This window comes from Bombina bombina, chromosome 3 (assembly GCF_027579735.1).
Source record: "Bombina bombina isolate aBomBom1 chromosome 3, aBomBom1.pri, whole genome shotgun sequence".
In the NCBI taxonomy this organism is placed as follows: domain Eukaryota; kingdom Metazoa; phylum Chordata; class Amphibia; order Anura; family Bombinatoridae; genus Bombina; species Bombina bombina.
In genome coordinates this window covers 300,140,496-300,163,127 of record NC_069501.1, presented here as the reverse complement: position 1 = coordinate 300,163,127, position 22,632 = coordinate 300,140,496, and the positions used below count along the sequence as shown (strand labels likewise).

General features: G+C 35.3%; 1 protein-coding gene across 1 annotated transcript in view; it reads left to right on the top strand.

Annotated features, from left to right (window-relative positions):
• CNKSR2 (connector enhancer of kinase suppressor of Ras 2) overlaps positions 1-22,632 on the top strand; it is a 1,108,533-nt gene that overhangs the window by 542,947 nt on the left and 542,954 nt on the right. The window lies entirely within an intron of this gene.

The following is a 22,632-nucleotide window of genomic DNA, read 5'->3' as shown; positions in this document are numbered from 1 at the left end:
ACCAAGCTAAGTGTATCTGCTATAAACTTTTGGTATCTGTTTCTCCAGCTGTTGTTTGTATTGCATGTCATGACAAACTTATTAATGCAGATAAAATTTCCTTTAGTACTGTTACATTACCTGTTGCTGTTCCGTCAACATCTAATTTTCAGAGTGTTCCTGATAACATAAGAGATTTTATTTTTTAAAATCCATTAAGAAGGCTATGTCTGTTATTTCTCCTTCTAGTATACATAAAAGTCTTTTTAAAACTTCTCTTTTTTCAGATGAATTTTTAAATGAACATCATCATTCTGATACTGATAATGGTTCTTCTGGTTCAGAGGTTGATGCTGATAAATCTTTGTATTTGTTCAAGATGGAATTTATTCGTTCTTTACTTAAAGAAGTATTAATTGCATTAGAAATAGAGGATTCTGGTCCTCTTGATACTAAATCTAAACGTTTAAATAAGTAGTTATTCCAGAAGTGTTTTCTCTCCCTGATGCTATTTCTGAAGTAATTTCCAGGGAATGGAATAATTTGGGTAATTCATTTACTCCTTCTAAACGTTTTAAGCAATTATATCCTGTGCCATCTGACAGATTAGAGATTTGGGCCAAAATCTCTAAGGTTAATGGGGCTGTCTCTACTCCTGCTAAACGTACTACTATTCCTATGGCAGATAGTACTTCATTTAAGGATCCTTTAAATAGGAAAATTGATTCCTTTCTAAGAAAAGCTTACTTATGTTCAGGTAATCTTCTTAGACCTGCTATATTTTTAGCGGATGTTGCTGCAGCATCAACTTTTTGGTTAGAAGCTTTAGCGCAACAAGTAACAGATCATAATTTTATAGCATTATTATTATTCTATAACATGCTAATAATTTTATTTGTGATACCATCTTTTGATATCATTAGAGTTGATGTCAGGTATATGTCTCTAGCTATTTTAGCTAGAAAAGCTTTATGGCTTAAAACTTGGAATACTGATATGTCTTCTAAGTCAACTTTGCTTCCCTTTCTTTCCAGGGTAATAATTTATTCGATTTTCAGTTGGATTCTATTATCTCAACTGTTACTGGAGGGAAGGGAACTTTTTTACCAAAGGATAAAAAATCTAGGTAAATTTAGGTCTAATAATCATTTTCGTTCCTTTCCTCACAACAAGGAATAAAAGCCTGATCCTTCATCCTCAGGAGCGGTATCAGTTTGGAAACCATTTCCAGTTTGGAATATATCCAAGCCTTATAGAAACCTTTAGCCAGCTCCTAAATACCCATGAAGGTGCGGCCCTCATTCCAGCTCAGCTGGTATGGGGCAGTTTACGTTTTCTTCAAGGAAATTTGGATCAATTCCGTTCACAATCTCTGGTTTCAGAACATTGTTTCAGAAAGGTACAGAATTGGCTTCAAGTTAAGGCCTCCTGCAAAGAGATTTTTTTCTTTCCCGTGTCCCAGTAAACACAGAAAGGCTCAGCATTTCTGAAATGTGTTTCAGATCTAGAGTTGGCTGGAGTAATTATGCCAGTTCCAGTTCTGGAACAGGGGCTGGGGTTTTATTCTATCTCTTCATTGTACCAAAGAAGGTCAATTCCTTCAGACCAGTTCCGGATCTATCTATTTTGAATCGTTATGTAAGGATACCAACATTCAAGATGGTAACTGTAGGACTATCCTGCCTTTTGTTTAGCAAGGGCATTATATGTCTACAACAGATTTACAGGATGTATATCTGCATATTCCGATTCATCCAGATCACTTTTAGTTTCTGAGATTCTCTTTTTAGACAAGCATTACCAGTTTTGTGGCTCTACCGTTTGGCCTAGCGTCAGCTCCAAGAATTTTTTTCAAAGGTTCTCGGTGCCCTTCTGTCTGTAATCAGAGAACAGGGTTTTGGTATTTCCTTATTTGGACGATATCTTGGTACTTGCTCAGTCTTCACATTTTCGCAGAATCTCATACGAATCGACTTGTAGGTTTCCAGATAGATTCAGTGTCTATGACTCTGTCCTTGTCAGATAAGAGAAATTTAACATTGATATCAGCTTGTCAAAACCTTATGCATGGAAATTTTAGGTCTTAGGACTGCCGCATCGGATGTGATCTCCTTTGCTCGTTTTCACATGCGACCTCTTCAGTTCTGTATGCTGAACCAGTGGTGCAGGGATTATACAAAGATATCTCAATTAATATCTTTAAACCAATTTTACGACACTCTCTGTCATGGTGGACAGTTCACCATCGTTCAGTTCAGGGGGCTTCTTTGTTCTTCCGACCTGGACTATAATCTCAACAGATGCAAGTCTTACAGGTTGGGGAGCTGTGTGGGGGTCTCTGACGACACATGGGGTTTGGGAATCTCAGGAGGTGAGATTACCGATCAATATTTTTTGAACTCCGTGCAATTTTCAGAGCTCTTCAGTCTTGGCCTCTGCTGAAGAGAGAGTTGTTCATTTGTTTTCAGATAAACAATGTCACAGCTGTGGCATACATCAATCATCAAGGAGGGACTCACAGTCCTCTGGCTATGAAAGAAGTATCTCGAATTTTAGTTTGGGCGGAATCCAGCTCCTGTCTAATCTCTGCGGTTCATATTCCAGGTATAGACAATTGGGAAGCGGATTATCTCAGTCGCCAAACGTTGCATCCGGGCGAATGGTCTCTTCACCCAGAGGTATTTCTTCAGATTGTTCAAATGTGGGAACACCCAGAAATAGATCTGATGGCTTCTCATCTAAACAAGAAACTTCCCTGGTATCTGTCCAGATCCCGGGATCCTCGGGCGGAAGCAGTGGATACATTATCACTTCCTTGGAAGTATCATTCTGCCTATATCTTTCCGCCTCTAGTTCTTCTTCCAAGAGTATTCTCCAAGATTCTAAAGAATGCTCGTTTGTCCTGCTGGTAGCTCCAGCATGGCCTCACAGGTTTTGGTATGCGGATCTTGTCCGGATGGCCTCTTGCCAGCTGTGGACTCTTCCGTTAAGACCAGACTTTCTGTCGCAAGGTCCTTTTTTTCCATCAGGATCTCAAATCCTTAAATTTTAAGGTATGGAGTTTGAACGCTTGATTCTTGGTCAAAGAAGGTTTCTCTGACTCTGTGATTAATATTATGTGACAGGCTCGTAAATCTGTATCTAGAGAGATATATTATAGAGTCTGGAAGACTTATATTTCTTAGTGTCTTTCTCATCATTTTTTCTTGGCATTCTTTTTGAATACCGAGAATTTTTCAGGTTGGTTTAGATAAAGGTTTGTCCGCAAGTTTCTTGAAAGGACAAATCTCTGCTCTTTCTGTTCTTTTTTCACAGAAGGATTGCTAATCTTCCTGATATTTCATTGTTTTGTACAAGCTTTGGTTCGTATAAAACCTGTCATTAAGTCAATTTCTCCTCCTTGGAGTTTGAATTTGGTTCTGGGGGCTTTTCAAGCTCCTCCTTTTGAACCCATGCATTCTTTGGTCGTTATATTACTTTCTTGGAAAGTTTTGTTTCTTTTGGCCATCTCTTCTGCTAGAAGAGTCTCTGAATTATCTGCTCTTTCTTGTGAGTCTCCTTTTCTGATTTTTCATCAGGATAGGGCGGTGCTGCGAACTTCTTTTGAATTTTTTTACCTAAGGTTGTGAATTCTAACAGCCTTAGTAGAGAAATTGTGGTTCCTTCATTATGTCCTAATCCTATGAATTCTAAGGAGAAATCATTGCATTCTTTGGATGCTGTTAGTAGCTTAAACATAATAATACAAAACTCTAAGTCTTTCCGAAAGACTTCTAGTCTATTTGTCATCTTTTCCGGTTCTAGAAAAGGCCAGAAAGCTTCTGCCATTTCTTTGGCATCTTGGTTGAAATCTTTATTTCATCATGCCTATGTCGAGTCGGGTAAAAATCCGCCTCGAAGGATTACAGTTCATTCTACTAGGTCAGTTTCTACTTCCTGGGCGTTTTAGGAATGAAGCTTCGATTGATCAGATTTGCAAAGCAGCAACTTGTTCCTCTTTGCATACTTTTTATAAATTCTACCATTTTGATGTGTTTTCTTCTTCTGAAGCAGTTTTTGGTAGAAAAGTACTTCAGGCAGTGGTTTCTGTTTGAATCTTCTGCTTATGTTTTTCATTAAACTTTATTTTGGGTGTGGATTATTTTCAGCAGGAATTGGCTGTCTTTATTTTATCCCTCCCTCTCTAGTGACTCTTGTGTGGAAAGATCCACATCTTGGGTAGTCATTATCCCATACGTCACTAGCTCATGGACTCTTGCTAATTACATGAAAGAAAACATAATTTATGTAAGAACTTACCTGATAAATTCATTTCTTTCATATTAGCAAGAGTCAATGAGGCCCGCCCTTTTTTGTGGTGGTTATGATTTTTTTGTATAAAGCACAATTATTCCAATTCCTTATTTTATATGCTTTCGCACTTTTTTCTTATCACCCCACTTCTTGGCTATTCGTTAAACTGAATTGTGAGTGTGGTGAGGGGTGTATTTATAGGCATTTTAAGGTTTGGGAAACTTTGCCCCTCCTGGTAGGAATGTATATCCCATACGTCACTAGCTCATGGACTCTTGCTAATATGAAAGAAATTAATTTATCAGGTAAGTTCTTACATAAATTATGTTTTTTCCAAATTTTCCAAATTTGATACTTTTGTCTCGGTTGAGGCTTCATATGGGAGAAAGGTTCTTCAAGCGGTGGTGCCTTTGGTTTAGGCCTAACTGTCTTGTTTCTCCCTCCCTTTCATTCTGTGTCCTCTAGCCTGGGTATTGGTTACCACTAGTAATTGGAATGAATGATGGACTCTCTAAGCCATAGGAAATAAAACAAAATTTATGCTTACCTGATAAATTTATTTCTGGGCATAGAGAATCCACGGCCCACCTCTTCCTAAGGTTGTCAATTCTAACAACATTAGTAGGGAAATTGTTGTTCCTTCCTTGTTCTAAACCTAAGAATACTCTTGAAATATCGTTACATTCTTTGGATGTTGTAAGAGCTTTAAAAGATTATGTCAAAGCTACTAAAGATTTCAGGAAGACTTCTAGTCTATTTGTTGTTTTTTCTGGTCCTAGGAAAGGTCAAAAAAGCCTCTGCCATTTCTTTGGCATCTTGGTTAAAGCTTTTGATTCACAAGGATTATTTGGAGGTGGGACAGTCTCCACCTCAGAGAATTACAGCTCATTCTACTAGATCAGTCACCACTTCTTGGGCTTTTAAGAATTTGATCAGATTTGCAAAGCAGCAACTTGGTCTTCTTTGCATAAATTTACTAAATTTTACCATTTTGATGTATTTGCTTCTTCTGAAGCAGTCTTTGGTAGAAAAGTTATTCAGGCAGCTGTCTGTTTGATTCTTCTGCTTATGATTTAAGTTTTTTTCTTGAAATTTATGTGAAATTTATAAGAAAGATCCAAGAAACGAAGTAGACAGTTCGGAATAAAATCCAAAATTCTTTTATTGATATGCGTTAAAACATAGGAAGGAAGCCAAAGAAATTAGGAGAGCGCAGCACAACCTGGCTTACGTGTTTTGGCTTTCTCTGTAACCATAGCCAAATTTGTCTATGATTGTTCTGTACTCTCCTAATTTCTTTGGCTTCCTTCCTATGTTTTAACGCATATCAATAAAAGAATTTTGGATTTTATTTCGAACTTTCTACTTTGTTTCTTGGATCTAATTACCTGCACCAAAGTGACAGCTCGAAACGGACACTTTGCTAGAGCTCGCTGTTTTCCACCGGCTCCTGTGCTGACAGTCTTCTCTGCAGGATTGGTCGATGCATTTGTCACAGGTCCGTCACAGTGATGGAGAGAGCGGATAGGCTGATATCTTCATTGGTCCGTTTGTACAGAGGCGAGAAGCCTAACGAGTAACGCATAGCATTCGGCGAGGGATCACATAGACGGTTGGGTCTCACAATGGTAACCGTATGAACAGCCTTGTTGTTATATGTTTTGAATTGCAAGTTTCAACTACCGCTTCACAGTGACTTAATCCAGCATTTATAAATACAGCTATTTGGAGTATCCGGTGGCTAGTGAACTGTTTATTATATATTTGATCTCCAGGTGAGTATTGTGGGGTCATATCCACGGTTCCCAACAACCTTTCTATTTTACTTTAAATTTATAAGAAAGACTTATTTTTTTGTGGATTTAATTTTTTCAGCAGAAATAGCTGCTTTTATTTTTATCCCTCCCTTTCTAGTGACTGTTCTGTGGTCTCCCACATCTTGGGTATTTCTATCTCATACGTCACTAGTGCATGCCCTTTTGACAATTACATGAAAGAAAACATAATTTATGTAAGAACTTACCAGATAAATTCATTTTTTTCATATTGGCAAGAGTCCATGAGGCCCACCCTTTTGATGGTGGTTATGATTTTTGTATAAAAAGCACAATTATATTTCCAGTTCCTCTTTTTGTATGCTTTTTCACTCCTTATTTTTTCACCCCACTACTTGGCTATTCATTAAACTGAATTGTGGGTGTGGTGAGGAGTGTATTTATAGGCATTTTGAGGTTTTGGAAACTTTGCCCCTCCTGGTAGGATTGCATATCCCATACGTCACTAGCTCATGGAATCTTGCCAATTACATGAAAGAAAAGAATTTGGTAAGTTCTTACATAAATTATGTTTCTTTCATGTAAGCAAGAGTCCATGAGCTAGTGACGTATGGGATATACATTCCTACCAGGAGGGGCAAATTTTCCCAAACCTCAAAATGCCTATAAATACACCCCTCACCACACCCACAAATCAGTTTTACAAACTTTGCCTCCCATGGAGGTGGTGAAGTAAGTTTGTGCTAGATTCTTCGTTGATATGCGCTTTGCAGCAGGCTGGAGCCCGGTTTTCCTCTCAGTGTGCAGTGAATGTCAGAGGGATGTGAAGAGAGTATTGCCTATTTTGAATTCAATGATCTCCTTCTACGGGGTCTATTTCATAGGTTCTCTGTTATCGGTCGTAGAGATTCATCTCTTACCTCCCTTTTCAGATCGACGGTATACTCTTATATATACCATTACCTCTGCTGATTCTCGTTTCAGTACTGGTTTGGCTTTCTACTACATGTAGATGAGTGTCCTGGGGGTAAGTAAGTCTTATTTTTGTGACACTCTAAGCTATGGTTGGGCACTTTTATATAAAGTTCTAAATATATGTGTTTAAACATTTATTTGCCTTGATTCAGGATGTTCAACATTCCTTATTTCAGACAGTCAGTTTCATTATTTGGGATAATGCATTTTAATAATCAATTTTTCTTACCTTAAATTTGACTTTTTTTTCCTGTGGGCTGTTAGGCTCGCGGGGGCTGAAAATGCTTCATTTTATTGCTTCATTCTTGGTGCTGACTTTTTTGGCGCAAAAATTTTCTTTGTCATTTCCGGCGTCATACTTGTCGCCGGAAGTTGCGTAATTTTTTTGAAATTTTTGCGCCAAAAATGTCGGCGTCACCGTATGTGGCGTCATTTTTGGCGCTTAAAGCATTTAGGCGCCAAATAATGTGGGCGTCTTTTTTGGCGCTAAAAAATATGGGCGTCATTATTGTCTCCACATTATTTAAGTCTCATTATTTATTTGCTTCTGGTTGCTAGAAGCTTGTTCATTGGCATTTTTTCCCATTCCTGAAACTGTCTTTTAAGGAATTTGATCAATTTTGCTTTATATGTTGTTTTTTCTATTACATATTGCAAGATGTCTCAGATTGACCATGAATCAGAAGATACTTCTGGAAAATTGCCTGATGCTGGATCTACCAGAGTTAAGTGTATTTGTTGTAAACTTGTGGTAACTGTTCCTCCGGCTGTTGTTTGTAATGAATGTCATGACAAACTTGTTAATGCAGATAATATTTCCTTTACTAATGTTCCATTACCTGTTGCTGTTCAATCAACATCTAATATTCAGGGTTCCTGTTCACATAAGAGATGTTGTATCTAAATCTATTAAGAAGGCTATGTCTGTTATTATGTCCTCCTTCTAGTAAACGTAAAAGGTCTTTTAAAACTTTTCATTTTTCAGATGAATTTTTAAATGAACATCATCATTCTGTTTCTGATAATGATTCTTCTGGTTCAGAGGATTCTGTTTCAGAGGTTGATACTGATAAATCTTCATATTTATGGAATTTATTCGTTCTTTGCTTAAAGAAGTCTTAATTGCATTAGAAATAGAGGAATCTGGTCCTCTTGATACTAAATCTAAACGTTTGAACACGGTTTTTAAACCTCCTGTAGTTATTCCAGAGGTTTTTCCCGTCCCTGATGCTATTTCTGAAGTAATTTCCAGGGAATGGAATAATTTGGGCAATTCATTTACTCCTTCTAAACGGTTTAAGCAATTATATCCTGTGCCATCTGACAGATTAGAGTTTTGGGACAAAATCCCTAAGGTTGATGGGGCTATCTCTACTCTTGCTAAACGTACTACTATTCCTACGGCAGATAGTACTTCCTTTAAGGATCCTTTAGATAGGAAAATTTAATCCTTTCTAAGAAAAGCTTACTTATGTTCAGGTAATCTTCTTAGACCTGCTATATCTTTGGCGCATGTTGCTGCAGCTTCAACTTTCTGGTTGGAAGCTTTAGCACAACAAGTAACAGATCATAATACTCATAGCATTGTTAATCTTCTTCAACATGCTAATAATTTTATTTGTGATGCCATCTTTGATATCATTAGGGTTGATGTCAGGTGTATATCTTTAGCTATTTTAGATAGAAGAGCTTTATGGCTTAAAACTTGGAATGCTAATATGTCTTCTAAGTCAACTTTGCTTTCCCTTTCTTTCCAGGGTAATAAATTGTTTGGTTCACAGTGGGATTCTATTATTTAAACTGTTAATGGGGGGAAAGGAACTTTGTTACCACAGGATAAAAAATCTAAAGGTAAATTTAGGTCTGCTAATCGTTTTCGTTCCTTTCGTCACAATAAAGAACAAAAGCCTGATCCTTCCCCTACAGGAGCGGTATCAGTTTGGAAACAATCTCCAGTCTGGAATAAATCCAAGCCTTTTAGAAAGCCAAAGCCAGCTCCCAAGTCCACATGAAGGTGCGGCCCTCATTCCAGCCCAGCTGGTAGGGGTGCAGACTACGATTTTTCAAAGAAATTTGGATCAATTCGTTTCACAATCTTTGGATTCAGAACATTGTTTCACAAGGGTACAGAATAGGCTTCAAGATAAGGCCTCCTGCAAGAAGATTTTTTCTTTCCCGTGTCCCAATAAATCCAGTGAAGGCTCAAGCATTTCTGAAATGTGTTTCAGATCTAGAGTTGGCTGGAGTAATTATGCCAGTTCCAGTTCTGGAACAGGGGCTGGGGTTTTACTCAAATCTCTTCATTGTACCAAAGAAGGAGAATTCCTTCAGACCAGTTCTGGATTTAAAAATATTGAATCGTTATGTAAGGATACCAACATTCAAAATGGTAACTATAAGGACTATTCTGCCTTTTGTTCAGCAAGGGCATTATATGTCCACAATAGATTTACAGGATGCATATCTGCATATTCCGATTCATCCAGATCACTATCAGTTTCTGAGATTCTCTTTCCTAGACAAGCATTACCAGTTTGTGGCTCTGCCGTTTGGCCTAGCAACAGCTCCAAGGATTTTTACAAAGGTTCTCGGTGCCCTTCTATCTGTAATCAGAGAACAGGGTATTGTGGTATTTCCTTATTTGGACGATATCTTGGTACTTGCTCAGTCTTCACATTTAGCAGAATCCCATACGAATCGACTTGTATCGTTTCTTCGAGAACATGGTTGGAGGATCAATTTACCAAAGAGTTTGTTGATTCCTCAGACAAGGGTAACCTTTTTCGGTTTCCAGATAGATTCAGTGTCCATGACTCTGTCTCTGACGGACAAGAGACGTCTGAAATTGGTTTCAGCTTGTCGAAACCTTCAGTCTCAATTATTACCTTCGGTAGCCTTATGCATGGAAATTCTAGGTCTTATGACTGCTGCATCGGACGCGATCCCCTTTGCTCGTTTTCACATGCGACCTCTTCAGCTCTGTTTGCTGAACCAGTGGTGCAGGGATTATACAAAGATATCTCAATTAATATCTTTAAAACCGATTGTTCGACACTCTCTGACGTGGTGGACAGACCACCATCGTTTAGTTCAGGGGGCTTCTTTTGTTCTTCCGACCTGGACTGTGATCTCAACAGATGCAAGTCTGACAGGTTGGGGAGCTGTATGGGGGTCTCTGACAGCACAAGGGGTTTGGGAATCTCAGGAGGCGAGATTACCAATCAACATTTTGGAACTCCGTGCAATTTTCAGAGCTCTTCAGTTGTGGCCTCTTCTAAAGAGAGAGTCGTTCATTTGTTTCCAGACGGACAATGTCACAACCGTGGCATATGTCAATCATCAAGGAGGGACTCACAGTCCTCTGGCTATGAAAGAAGTATCTTGAATACTTGTATGGGCGGAATCCAGCTCCTGTCTAATTTCTGCGGTTCATATCCCAGGTATAGACAATTGGGAAGCGGATTATCTCAGTCGCCAAACGCTACATCCGTGCGAATGGTCTCTTCACCCAAAGGTATTTCTTCAGATTGTTCAAATGTGGGGACTTCCAGAAATAGATCTGATGGCTTCTCATCTAAACAAGAAGCTTCCCAGGTATCTGTCCAGATCCAGGGATCCTCAGGCGGAAGCAGTGGATGCGTTGTCACTTCCTTGGAAGTATCATCCTGCTTATATCTTTCCGCCTCTAGTTCTTCTTCCAAGAGTGATTTCCAAGATTCTAAAGGAGCGTTCGTTTGTTCTGCTGGTGGCTCCAGCATGGCCTCACAGGTTTTGGTATGCGGATCTTGTCCGGATGGCTACTTGCCAACCGTGGACTCTTCCGTTAAGACCAGACCTTCTATCGCAAGGTCCTTTTTTCCATCAGGATCTCAAATCCTTAAATTTGAAGGTATGGAGATTGAACGCTTGATTCTCAGTCATAGAGGTTTCTCTGACTCCGTAATTAATACTATGTTACAGGCTCGTAAATCTGTATCTAGGAAGATATATTATCGAGTCTGGAAGACTTACATTTCTTGGTGTTCTTCTCATCATTTTTCTTGGCATTCATTTAGAATTCCTAGAATTTTACAGTTTCTTCAGGATGGTTTGGATAAAGGTTTGTCTGCAAGTTCCTTGAAAGGACAAATATCTGCTCTTTCTGTTCTTTTTCACAGAAAGATTGCTAGTCTTCCTGATATTCATTGTTTTGTACAGGCTTTGGTTCGTATAAAACTTGTCATTAAGTCAATTTCTCCTCCTTGGAGTTTGAATTTGGTTCTGGGGGCTCTTCAAGCTCCTCCGTTTGAACCTATGCATTCGCTGGATATCAAATTACTTTCTTGGAAAGTTTTGTTTCTTTTGGCCATCTCTTCTGCTAGAAGAGTTTCTGAATTATCTGCTCTTTCTTGTGAGTCTCCTTTTCTGATTTTTCATCAGGATAAGGCGGTGTTGCGAACTTCATTTAAATTTTTACCTAAGGTTGTGAATTCTAACAACATTAGTATAGAAATTGTGGTTCCTTCTTTGTGTCCTAATCCTAAGAACTCTAAGGAAAGATCGTTGCATTCTTTGGATGTAGTTAGAGCTTTGAAATATTATGTTGAAGCTACTAAAGATTTCCGAAAGACTTCTAGTCTATTTGTTATCTTTTCTGGTTCTAGGAAAGGTCAGAAGGCTTCTGCCATTTCTTTGGCATCTTGGTTAAAGTCTTTGATTCATCATGCTTATGTCGAGTCGGGTAGAACTCCGCCTCAAAGGATTACAGCTCATTCGACTAGGTCAGTCTCTACTTCCTGGGCATTTAGGAATGAAGCTTCGGTTGATCAGATTTGCAAAGCAGTAACTTGGTCCTCTTTGCATACTTTTACTAAATTCTACCATTTTGATGTGTTTTCTTCTTCTGAAGCAGTTTTTGGTAGAAAAGTACTTCAGGCAGCTGTTTCAGTTTGATTATTCTGCTTATAATTTCAGTTTTTTTCATTATAAGATTTAAACTTTGTTTTGAGGTGTGGATTATTTTCAGCGGAATTGTTTATTTTATCCCTCCCTCTCTAGTGACTCTTGCGTGGAAGATCCACATCTTGGGTATTCATTATCCCATACATCACTAGCTCATGGACTCTTGCTAATTACATGAAAGAAAACATAATTTATGTAAGAACTTACCTGATAAATTCATTTCTTTCATATTAGCAAGAGTCCATGAGGCCCACCCTTTTTGAGGTGGTTATTATTTTTTTGTATAAAGCACAATTATTCCAATTCCTTATTTTTTATGCTTTCGCACCTTTTTCTTATCACCCCACTTCTTGGCTATTCGTTAAACTGATTTGTGGGTGTGGTGAGGGGTGTATTTATAGGCATTTTGAGGTTTGGGAAACTTTGCCCCTCCTGGTAGGAATGTATATCCCATACGTCACTAGCTCATGGACTCTTGCTAATATGAAAGAAATGAATTTATCAGGTAAGTTCTTACATAAATTATGTTTTTTTGTATTTCCTACGTATCTGCTTTTTTTCTGCTCTGCTTTTACATCAAACTGAGGAGAGAGTGGAGGTGGGAAGGAATTAAAGGACCAGTAAACACAGTAAATTTGCATAATCAACAAATGCAAGATAACAAGACAAAGCAATAGCACTTAGTCTGAACTTGAAATGAGTAGTAGATTTTTTTTCTGACAATTGTAAAACTTATGTCTTTTTACACTCTCCCTGTACCATGTGACAGCCATCAGCCAATCACAAATGCATACATGTACCTTGTGACAGCCATCAGCCAATCACACATGCATACACGTTTATTCTGTGAATTCTTGCACATGCTCAGTAGGAGCTGGTGACTCAAAATGTTTAAATATAAAAAGACTGCACATTTTGTAAATAGAAGTAAAATAGAAAGTTGTTTAAAATTGCATGCTCTATCTAAATCATGAATGTTTAATTTTGACTTGAGTGTCCCTTTAAAACGCTTGTGGGCTCCCTGCCTCCTCCTACTGGCAAGAAATGTATCCCACATGTTAGTTAATTCCTATGGACTCGTTATCCCAAAATAATTTTTTTTATAAGGAAAGCAACTATTTTTTTGTCTTCTAAAACTTTTCTGTAAAATAATAATTTCTCATCTTAATGGTCCTGTTAAAAAAGAGGTTAGCACTTAAAATACTTTTGGTTCATGTCACAGAAGCCATAAAAAAAAAAATATTCATGTTAAAAAATGTTACATGAAAAATGTGCCCTTTATTAAATTTATTTTTATAGTCCTATTTTAAAGGACCAATTACAAAGAAAACAAAACACATTGACTAATTTTAACTGATTTTAAAATGTATTTGATGATTTCAAAATCATGAGACAATAAATGAAAAGTAATATAAATAACAATGTTCATTTCAACAAATTAAATAAAAAAATGTGCACAGTATTACATTTATTTGTATGCTGCTATTTAAAAGGAGCATGCCAAGGTTTATAAAAAATAATTTTATTACATAAAATATTTGAAACACAAACAATGTCTCTAATATTAACTGATTTTAAATATATTTGATATTTTCAAAACCCTTAGACAACGAATGAATGAAATGTATTTTACATAACAATATGTATTGCTCATAAATCTTGTTGGAGCTCAATTAACACTTTTTTGTATTTGAAAAACACAGTTCAAATGTGTAATTAAAATTAAAATGCACTTTGTTTTTAAAATCAAAAGTAAACAAATAATAAAAAAAAAATACATTTAAATAGCTAAGGCACAATCACTTCCAAGAACTACTTATACAGGGCACAGGGTTCTTCAGTAAAAAGTAGGGGGCCATTAATCTTTGCCAGGACCCATTAATGAAATGATGACACGTGCACCTACATATATGCTTTAAAAGAAAGTTGTGTATATTATCTTGATGACAGTATCAACATGGTCCATGTACAATTTAAAGGGAAAATAGTTTAGGTATGTTAAGCCCTACCTCAGTTCCATATAGGAAAATTCTTAGTTTGACCTACAATTCTGAAAGAAACTTTGTCATAATTGTATGTACCATTTCACACATTTACAGCAAAATATGAAGGAGGGCATGTTGTGACAAATGTATCTAGACATTTAGAGGTGCAGCATATTTCATGTTAAAGATATTATAATAATGGAACTCACAAATATAGTAAATTTGGGTAATCAAGACAAAATTACACTAAACACATTTCATATCGTGGCTATACATTTTCCTTTGAGAAAAAGGTTTTGCTTGTGGCTGAGTTATGACATCTTTGCATCGGCGGCCACCTTTTTGAAATTTGACCAGTTATGGAGTGACCTCCCGCACACTTTCAAACCTTCCCCAAGCCTAATATCCTTTAAGAGATCCCTCTCTACATATCTCAAAACAGAATGCACCTGTCATGGTTGATTATATATTTCCTACCTGTTCTATGTAAAATTTTTGCATCTATTGTGTATTATTATTGTTTTTGAATTTTATTGTACCCTATTGTATCAATGCAATGTTTTGTGGACCCAGGACATACTTGAAAAAGAGAGAAGTCTTAATGTATCCTTCTTGGTAAAATATTTTATAAATAAATACATAAATTATAGCCAATTAGTGCTATATTGCCCTGACTCTTTAATAACTCCACGGGCGTGAACACAATGTTATCTATATGGCCCGCATGAACTAGCAATCTCTGTTGAGAAAAACAAATAAAAAAGCATATGATAAGAGGCTGTCTGTAGAAGCTTAGAAACAGGCAGACATTTAGAGGTTTAAATGTTATAAAGTATATTAATATAACAATGTTGGTTGTGCAAATCTGGGGAATTGGTAGTAAAGGCATTCTCTATTTTTTTTAAACAATAACAATTTTAGCGTTGACTGTCTATTTAAACTAGTTTTAGTCTTCTGCCTCAGATGGTATATCAATATGCAGTGTATGCTTTGGTATATCAATATGCAGTGTATGCTTTGGTATATCAATATGCAGTGTATGCTTTGGTATATCAATATGCAGTATATGCTTTTTTAAATGCTGCACATAGGACAAGTACAGTAGTCATTAGTATTGTGTAGTAGCTTGTAACTTTTGTCATCTACAGTTTGTTCTCTGCTTTCCTATTATGTTGTCTCCTGAATTTGATCATAGTTATCAGTGGGTGACAACCATGATTCCGCAACAGTAAAGAAAGGGTTTAAAAAGAAGTCTCTGCATAGACACACACACACACATTAGATAGATGATAGATAGATAGATAGATAGATAGATAGATAGATAGATAGATAGATAGATAGATAGATAGATAGATAGATAGATAGATATATGTGTGTATGTATGTGGATATATATATATATATATATATATATATATATATATATATATTTGTGTGTGTGTATGTATGTATGAGTTCCTTATATCAATGCTGGAAATATACAGCAACGATTACACAGTTACAAGATGTGGTAACCCTGTGATGATTTTGAATAATGCCTTTTCACCTTTATCTAAGAGATTTTGGGAATTTGCAGAGATGTTTATTTTCTTTTGTAAATAAGACATTTTGTTTTCAAAGACAGTTAAGTGTTATCACACTGGGTATATTAAAACAAGGGATTACTTTGCACCATCTAAGAAGCGTTACCACATGACAGGATGCATTTCTAATGAGATGTGAGTGTTTAACTAATTAAACTCACAGAAAATTAGAAATCGCATATAGCAATAAATAAAATAGCTGATAAGCCAAACTCATGGTGTGCATATGTATAAGGAAGGTAGTGCCAGTAGTTAAAAATAAACGTTATTTTTTTTGTATCCAAAAACAGTGCCCCAAAACAAAAGATAAAAAAATACTTGAAAGCTTTTGTATGTTTAGCCAGTTTAATAGTTACATAAAAAAAAATACAAATTACATATCTAAGATCACAACCTTAGCAAATAATCCCTGTTTGCAGTTTACTGTTTGTAAGCTTTATATATATTTATTTATATATATGTGGCCCTCGGTTTACGCCGGTTCAATTTGCGCCTTTTCAGAATAACAACCTTTTTTTTCAGTCATGTGAAAAATGCAAGTAAAACATGTTTTTGTTCATTAAACTTAGTTTGATGATGATGCAGTCTGTTGTGTAATTATTTTATTAGGTGATGTTTAGCAAATGGTTTTTGTTCATTAAACTTAGTTTGATGATGATACAATCTATATTAGGTTTATAATGCTGTTTAGCATTTAAAGCCTTCATTTCAAAGCTTTAAAAATAATGTATTAGGTCTTTTGAGAGGGGCCTGGACCTAACTCCCTCACTTCTTATTGACTTAGATTATAAACTGTGTTTCAATTACAACGGTTTCGATTTACCACCATTCCTCCTGGAACCTAACCCCGGCGTAAACTGAGGGCTACCTGTATATATAAAAAGAGAAATAACCAGTCCCAGATTTCATTTATAGCTAGCATGCTTTTTCTTGGGTTGGTAGACTAGACTTTATATTAGTAAATCACAGGTATTCCCTTTCAAAGAGAACAGCCATTACAAATTGACGGACTAATAAATAATTTTGGTGTGTTAAGTCTGGTAAATTTTTTCATCCAAACCAAATAAATTATTGGCTACTATTTAAGTCTATTACAGTTTACCTTTCAAAAACGTTGGGCTAAATTACAAGTAGAGTCATATTGATTATTCTTGGTGCGTCATTGCTTAAAAGTTTTAAACAAAAATTATTATTATTTTTTATTTGTGCACACATCATCATGAATGATTTCTAAACTTAAAATGGGAAGTGTTAATTATTAAGCTAGATGCATTTACCATGATATTATAAGCTGAGCATTGCTTGTCTAATGCACACAATAATCCGCTTTTTAATAAGACTTTGTAAAATCTGTGATAGACTCTTACGCAAGGGGCAACAGTACTCATTAACAATGAAGTTTATCTAATCCCCAGTGTTAAATACCTAAAGGGCTACAACCCCCACTGTTAACCCATAAAATGCCACAACGTCTGACAAAAAAAAATAGTTTTTTTTAATGCTCGGTCTAAAACAGCTATAACAAACGGGGTTTTCAAAAGAGGGTAATTTGTATGGGAGTTCCTACACCTAGACAGAAATTGAAAAAAAAATGCTGGTTAGCTCAAAAGTAAAACACAGAGGCTAAGTGATTATGTTTTACTGATTTAATGCCTAATGTGTATACATGCAAGTTTTTATCACTTAACCAATAGTTTAAATAAATGACACAAGGACAGGAAAACCAAACATTTCCCCCCCCCCCCCCCCGATAATTTAGACACAGCATACAATTTAGAACAATTTTCCAATTTACTTTTATTATCTGATTTGCTTCCTTCTGTTCTTATCCTTTGTTAAAAAGTATACTTAGATACACACAGGAGCAGCAGTGCATTACTGGGAGCTAGCTGCTGATTGACTGCAATTATATTAGTCTTGTCATTGGCTTACCTGATGTGTTCAGTTAGCTCCTATTAAAGTTTTGCTGTTCCTTCAATAAAGGATATTAAGAGAATGAAGCATATTTGATAATAGAGGTAAATTGGAAACTTGTTTAAAGTTGGATGCTCTAACTTTGTTCTTTTTTATTGAGGTACTATTACATTTATAAAACACAGTATTAGACTAGAATTACTATTTCAAATCTGAATGTAACATTCAAATTTGAATGTAACATTCAAATATTACATTTTATTAAACACAGTTGTAAACTAGAAATACTATTTCGAATTTGAATGTGACATTCGAATTCGAATGTCACAATCAAATTTGAATATTACATTTAAAAAACACAGTATTAGACTAGAAATACTATTTCAAATTTGAATGTCACATTGAAATTCGAATGTAGCATTCAAATTCAAATATTACATTTATTAAACACAGTTGTAGACTAGAAATATTATTTTAAATTTGAATTTTGAATTTGAATGTCACATTCAAATTTGAATATTACATTTCGAAATTGAATGAATACATAGCTAAACATTCTATTATTTGAACGAATATTTTCGAATTTTATTATAAAATTCAAAAACAAAAATTTGAAAATATAATGTTATATAAACATTTAAAATTCGATTTGAACGAATGTATCAAAATTCATTTTAAACTTCGACTTTTTTAGAAACATTCGCCCATCCCTAATGTAAAGATCATATATAGAGGATTGGCAACCATACAATATTTAAGAAGCTAGAATACACCATTGTTCATACACTATTTTTTTATGTGTATAGAGCATACTTTTTCTAAAACTGTAGAATTTTAGAAACTTTCTTTTAATTCTTAATTGTTCTCAAATTTTCATTTTTACCAATCTATACTTTCTAAAAACACAGATCAATGTAATACTTAATAACCTCTTTTGATTAGACAACATTTGAGCACAATTTTCCTTTATTTTTGTAATTTAGAGAGCGATTTGTGATACTGTTTACCTATTTTAACATATGCAATTCACTGAAAATTTTATTTTTTCTCTTAAGAACCTCAATGTTAAAGATGTTTATTAATATAAATTCAGAGAGATGTCTTAGGATTTATCCAGAATAAACACTGAACATCCCTTTTAAAGGGTCGTTGTACAAAAAAAATAAAAATCTGCCATGCGTATGAAATAGTAACTTTTTTGTTAGCCTGAAAAAGTTTAAATTATTTAAATTGTAACTAACATTAAAGTGTTGCTTTTGCACTACCTGCTAATCTTATTGGCCAGTATGGAAAGCTGTCTCTGCTTTACTAGTGAAAAGAGACACCTTTGAGAATTATTTAAATATTCATGGCAGGAATTGGAATACCCTCTTGCTGGAAACAAGGAAAAAATAACAGACTGCAATATCCCTTCAAGCTCTAAGAAACTTTGAAAGAGCTTTAGAATGCAGGTCATGTACAGATACTGTAGTGAGGCTTTGCATATTATATAGTCCACTCCTAAATTTGAAAACATTCAGATGTACAATGTGCAGCATCCTCAAGTATATTTTTTCACATAATTTTTATTGAGATTGTTGAATACAAATGAATAATGGTGATTGCACCTTTTTGTTATGGAATTGGGGGGGAAATAAAGATGCTATTTTCCTGAATAATATTAGAAATATTCGAATTTTCATGTCCCCACAGATTTACTGTGATATTTAGCTTAGTTTTGAAGAAATGAAAATCCTTTTGATAAGGCCACCACACAAGAAGTGTAAACATCATCTTTCACTTTTGATGTTTAACTTCATTTTTTTTTTTTTTTTTAAATGTTGCATACACACTTATGCATTTCAGAAGTAGCTACAAAAGAATAGAACAGATAAAGAGATGTCTATTAAATGAAGCGTAAAGGATGTGATACTTTGCAATTTATCAAGCAGCAGTAAAGGATTGTAAATCAATTTACAATGATGTTTCAAAATGATACAGTCTCTTAAACTAGTAAATGGACAAAAATATGGCATGTTATAGTTTGATTATATATATATATATATATATATATATATATATATTTAGAGTAGCAAAGAATGTAATAAATAGATCTTTTGAGAAAGCCACACTGTGCTTGGAATATATTATGCCCATAAGAAAAATGATTAAGTGATTGCTATAATGGAAACAGACCTGTGTCTTTAAAGTCTTTTAGTAATGTAATCTTAATCTACATTTACAGTTTTTAATGCCCATGCGCTACCTTGACAGTATATCATGTTGTCAAGTTAATTGTAACATCTGTACCAGCTGAATTAAAAGATATCAGAGGACCGGATAACATTCTAGAGTAAATAAACAAATATTTTTAGGTACTTTAGCAACATTTAAAAGTTAAAGGGCTGATGGTTTGGTGTGGTTGCATGTGTTTAAGCCTGTCTGTAATGCCCAAAAAAAACACTTTATTGATCCACCACAGCGCTCACAGGGCCGGATTTCCCATTAGGCACAGTAGGCATGTGCCTACAGGCGCATTGCAGTGAGGGGCACCTGCCTGTAGTCAGTGTATTAAAAAAAAAAAGAATTGTGCTGCCAGCTGCTTACAGAGTTGAGTGTTTCATTGGGAATATGTTACAGCAGTCCAGGGGGCCATGAAGGAGAGAGGGGCAAAGATTAAAACTAAACCCCTCCTGTTTTCGCCAGGCATGTTTACTGTGAAAGTTTCACTTTTATTATATGTACTTCTGTTGCCTCCCTCACACAGCCAAGCTCCATACTGATGTGGAGCAGACACTTTTTGTTGAAGGAATGAAGGCTTCAGGACCGGTTAGGACTTACAAGGCTTCTAAATGCTGCCTAGAATGACAACATAACACGCAGAGCACACTTTAACCCCTCAGCTACCAGAGAGGATTGCAGTGTATTCACGTGTTATGTGCTGTAGTGCATTTTGATAGCCAGGGGGTTAAATTTTGCTTCAGAATGAATGTTTTTGTTCTATAAAGGCATTGGAGGGGAGGAGGTTATGTGGGACTAGCTGCTCTGCTCTTTATTACAAGTTGCCGATTGTGATTTACAGCCTTTAGGACACTTTGACAACAATGTTTCTAGACTGTAAGGCTGTTGCTATAAATGAAGAGCTTGATTACTAAAGGTTAACTAGCAAAATAAAAATGTGTATGTGTGTTAACCACTCACATGGCATGTGTGTGTGTGTGTATATATATATATATATATATATATATATATATATATATATATATATACATACACATCACATTAAAAATTGTTCATCTGTTATTTTATCTAGTGAGTATGGTATGTTTGTGGTAAATTGAATTTTACCCCTGACTTGCGACTCCTAATTTTCTTGATTGTTTACTATAGATCTATATACAAATACCACTCTCTAGGTCCTAAAAGTAGAGCTCCTAAATATTCTTACTGCCTTCTAATTTTAAACACATTTGTTGACCCCTGGATTTTGAGAGCACTATCATATTGTATTTATATTACAGAACAAAATAAATGTAACATTTGTGTGTATTTGTACTAAAAATATCAGAGTTCACAAGATTTTTTTCATGTAGTGGAAAAAATACCTACATTTTATATTTTCTTCCACTGGCTGCAAAGGTTGTTGATGAGCTTGCATGCTGCTAGTTTTAATATTGCTATTGTTTACCCAAAACTGTGTTTAACTTCAACAAAATGTTAAGCACATAGTCAAAGTCATCTCCAGAAAAGCAATACACTAATGGCTTGTCAGTAAACATGTCCTATGAGCCCATCTGGGTCTGCACAGATGTGTATTTCTGTCTCAGAACTGACATTAACTATGTGTTTAACTCTTTTGCAAGAGGCTAACACACTTCTGTGCAAGCACTAGTGCAATAATAAATGCCCTAGCAAACTTTAACATTTTATGTCCCTTTAAATAGGTTTTCCTTTAGGCTTTTTAAATTCAGATACATCATACACAAGCACATTTAAAAATACACGTTAAATATCTGTTTTAATTATAAATGTATTACAGGAAAAATGTAATGAAGGAAGTGAGTAATATACACACAAACACACACACATATGTGTGTGTGATTGTGTGTATATTATTCACATATACATATATATATATTTAACATATATATATATATATATATATATATATATATACATGCACACACACACTTTAATCAAATTCCGACTCCAACACATATACTGTACAAATATATTAAAGCGTGAAAAATAGATGAACAGATTCAGCTATAAATTTTGCACTTTGCTGCATATTTTCTGTCTTTGAATTGTAATATAGTTCTAAACAAGGAATATCATTGACTCCCTGTGACACATACAAGGAATAAAACACAATTAGTGAGGCTGTGTTTGAGGGGTCAGACAAGCTGTTATGTTTGCATACACTGTGGCTGGAAAATCTCATAAGAGTGAGTAACAGTAAACTTAACTGTAAGTAAGTCAGTGTGTTTTATTTGCATATTGATCTATATGATGCAGAATTATTTGTCCAAGGGGCCATAAAGGGGGGTGACTGAGGGGTACAAAATTTAACCCCAAGAGGCTGAAGAAGTCCTGTGGAGCCTCTGTCAATAAATACACAAAATAAATTACCAGAGATATCTGCAATACATTTCATAGGTGTATTTTCCATCCATTTTTGATAACCGTCGGTTTTAATTGTATGGTCATTTGAGTTAAGTGAATATTGATTTATGGTGTATCTTCCATTTCAACAAATATTGCAATTGGTGTGTGTATTTGTGTATCTCCATAAAAGGGAAAATGTAATTTTGTAATGTAATGTTTTACATCTAATATTTATTTTTAGTTGTCCTAAATAATAATAAAAACAAATCCCTCTGTTTTTTTTTCACTTTTTTTTTTTTGGGGGGGGGGGGTCGCTTCAGGTGTTTGTGCCTACAGGCACCTGAGATGTAAATCCGGCCCTGAGCGCTCAATTGCAGTTTAGGCACATTGCAGCACTGAGTAAAACATGTATTTACTCCATTCCATGCACACCCTACCGTCCTCTGTAAGTGCTATCAAAATTGCATGTTCTATCTGAATCACAAGTAAAAATATCTGGGTTAAATATCCCTTTTAGGTTTATTTTTAAACAGAACCTCTGGTTTTAACTCAGTGTTGTAGCACATATTACTGTATTAAAGATTATGTATGCATATATTCC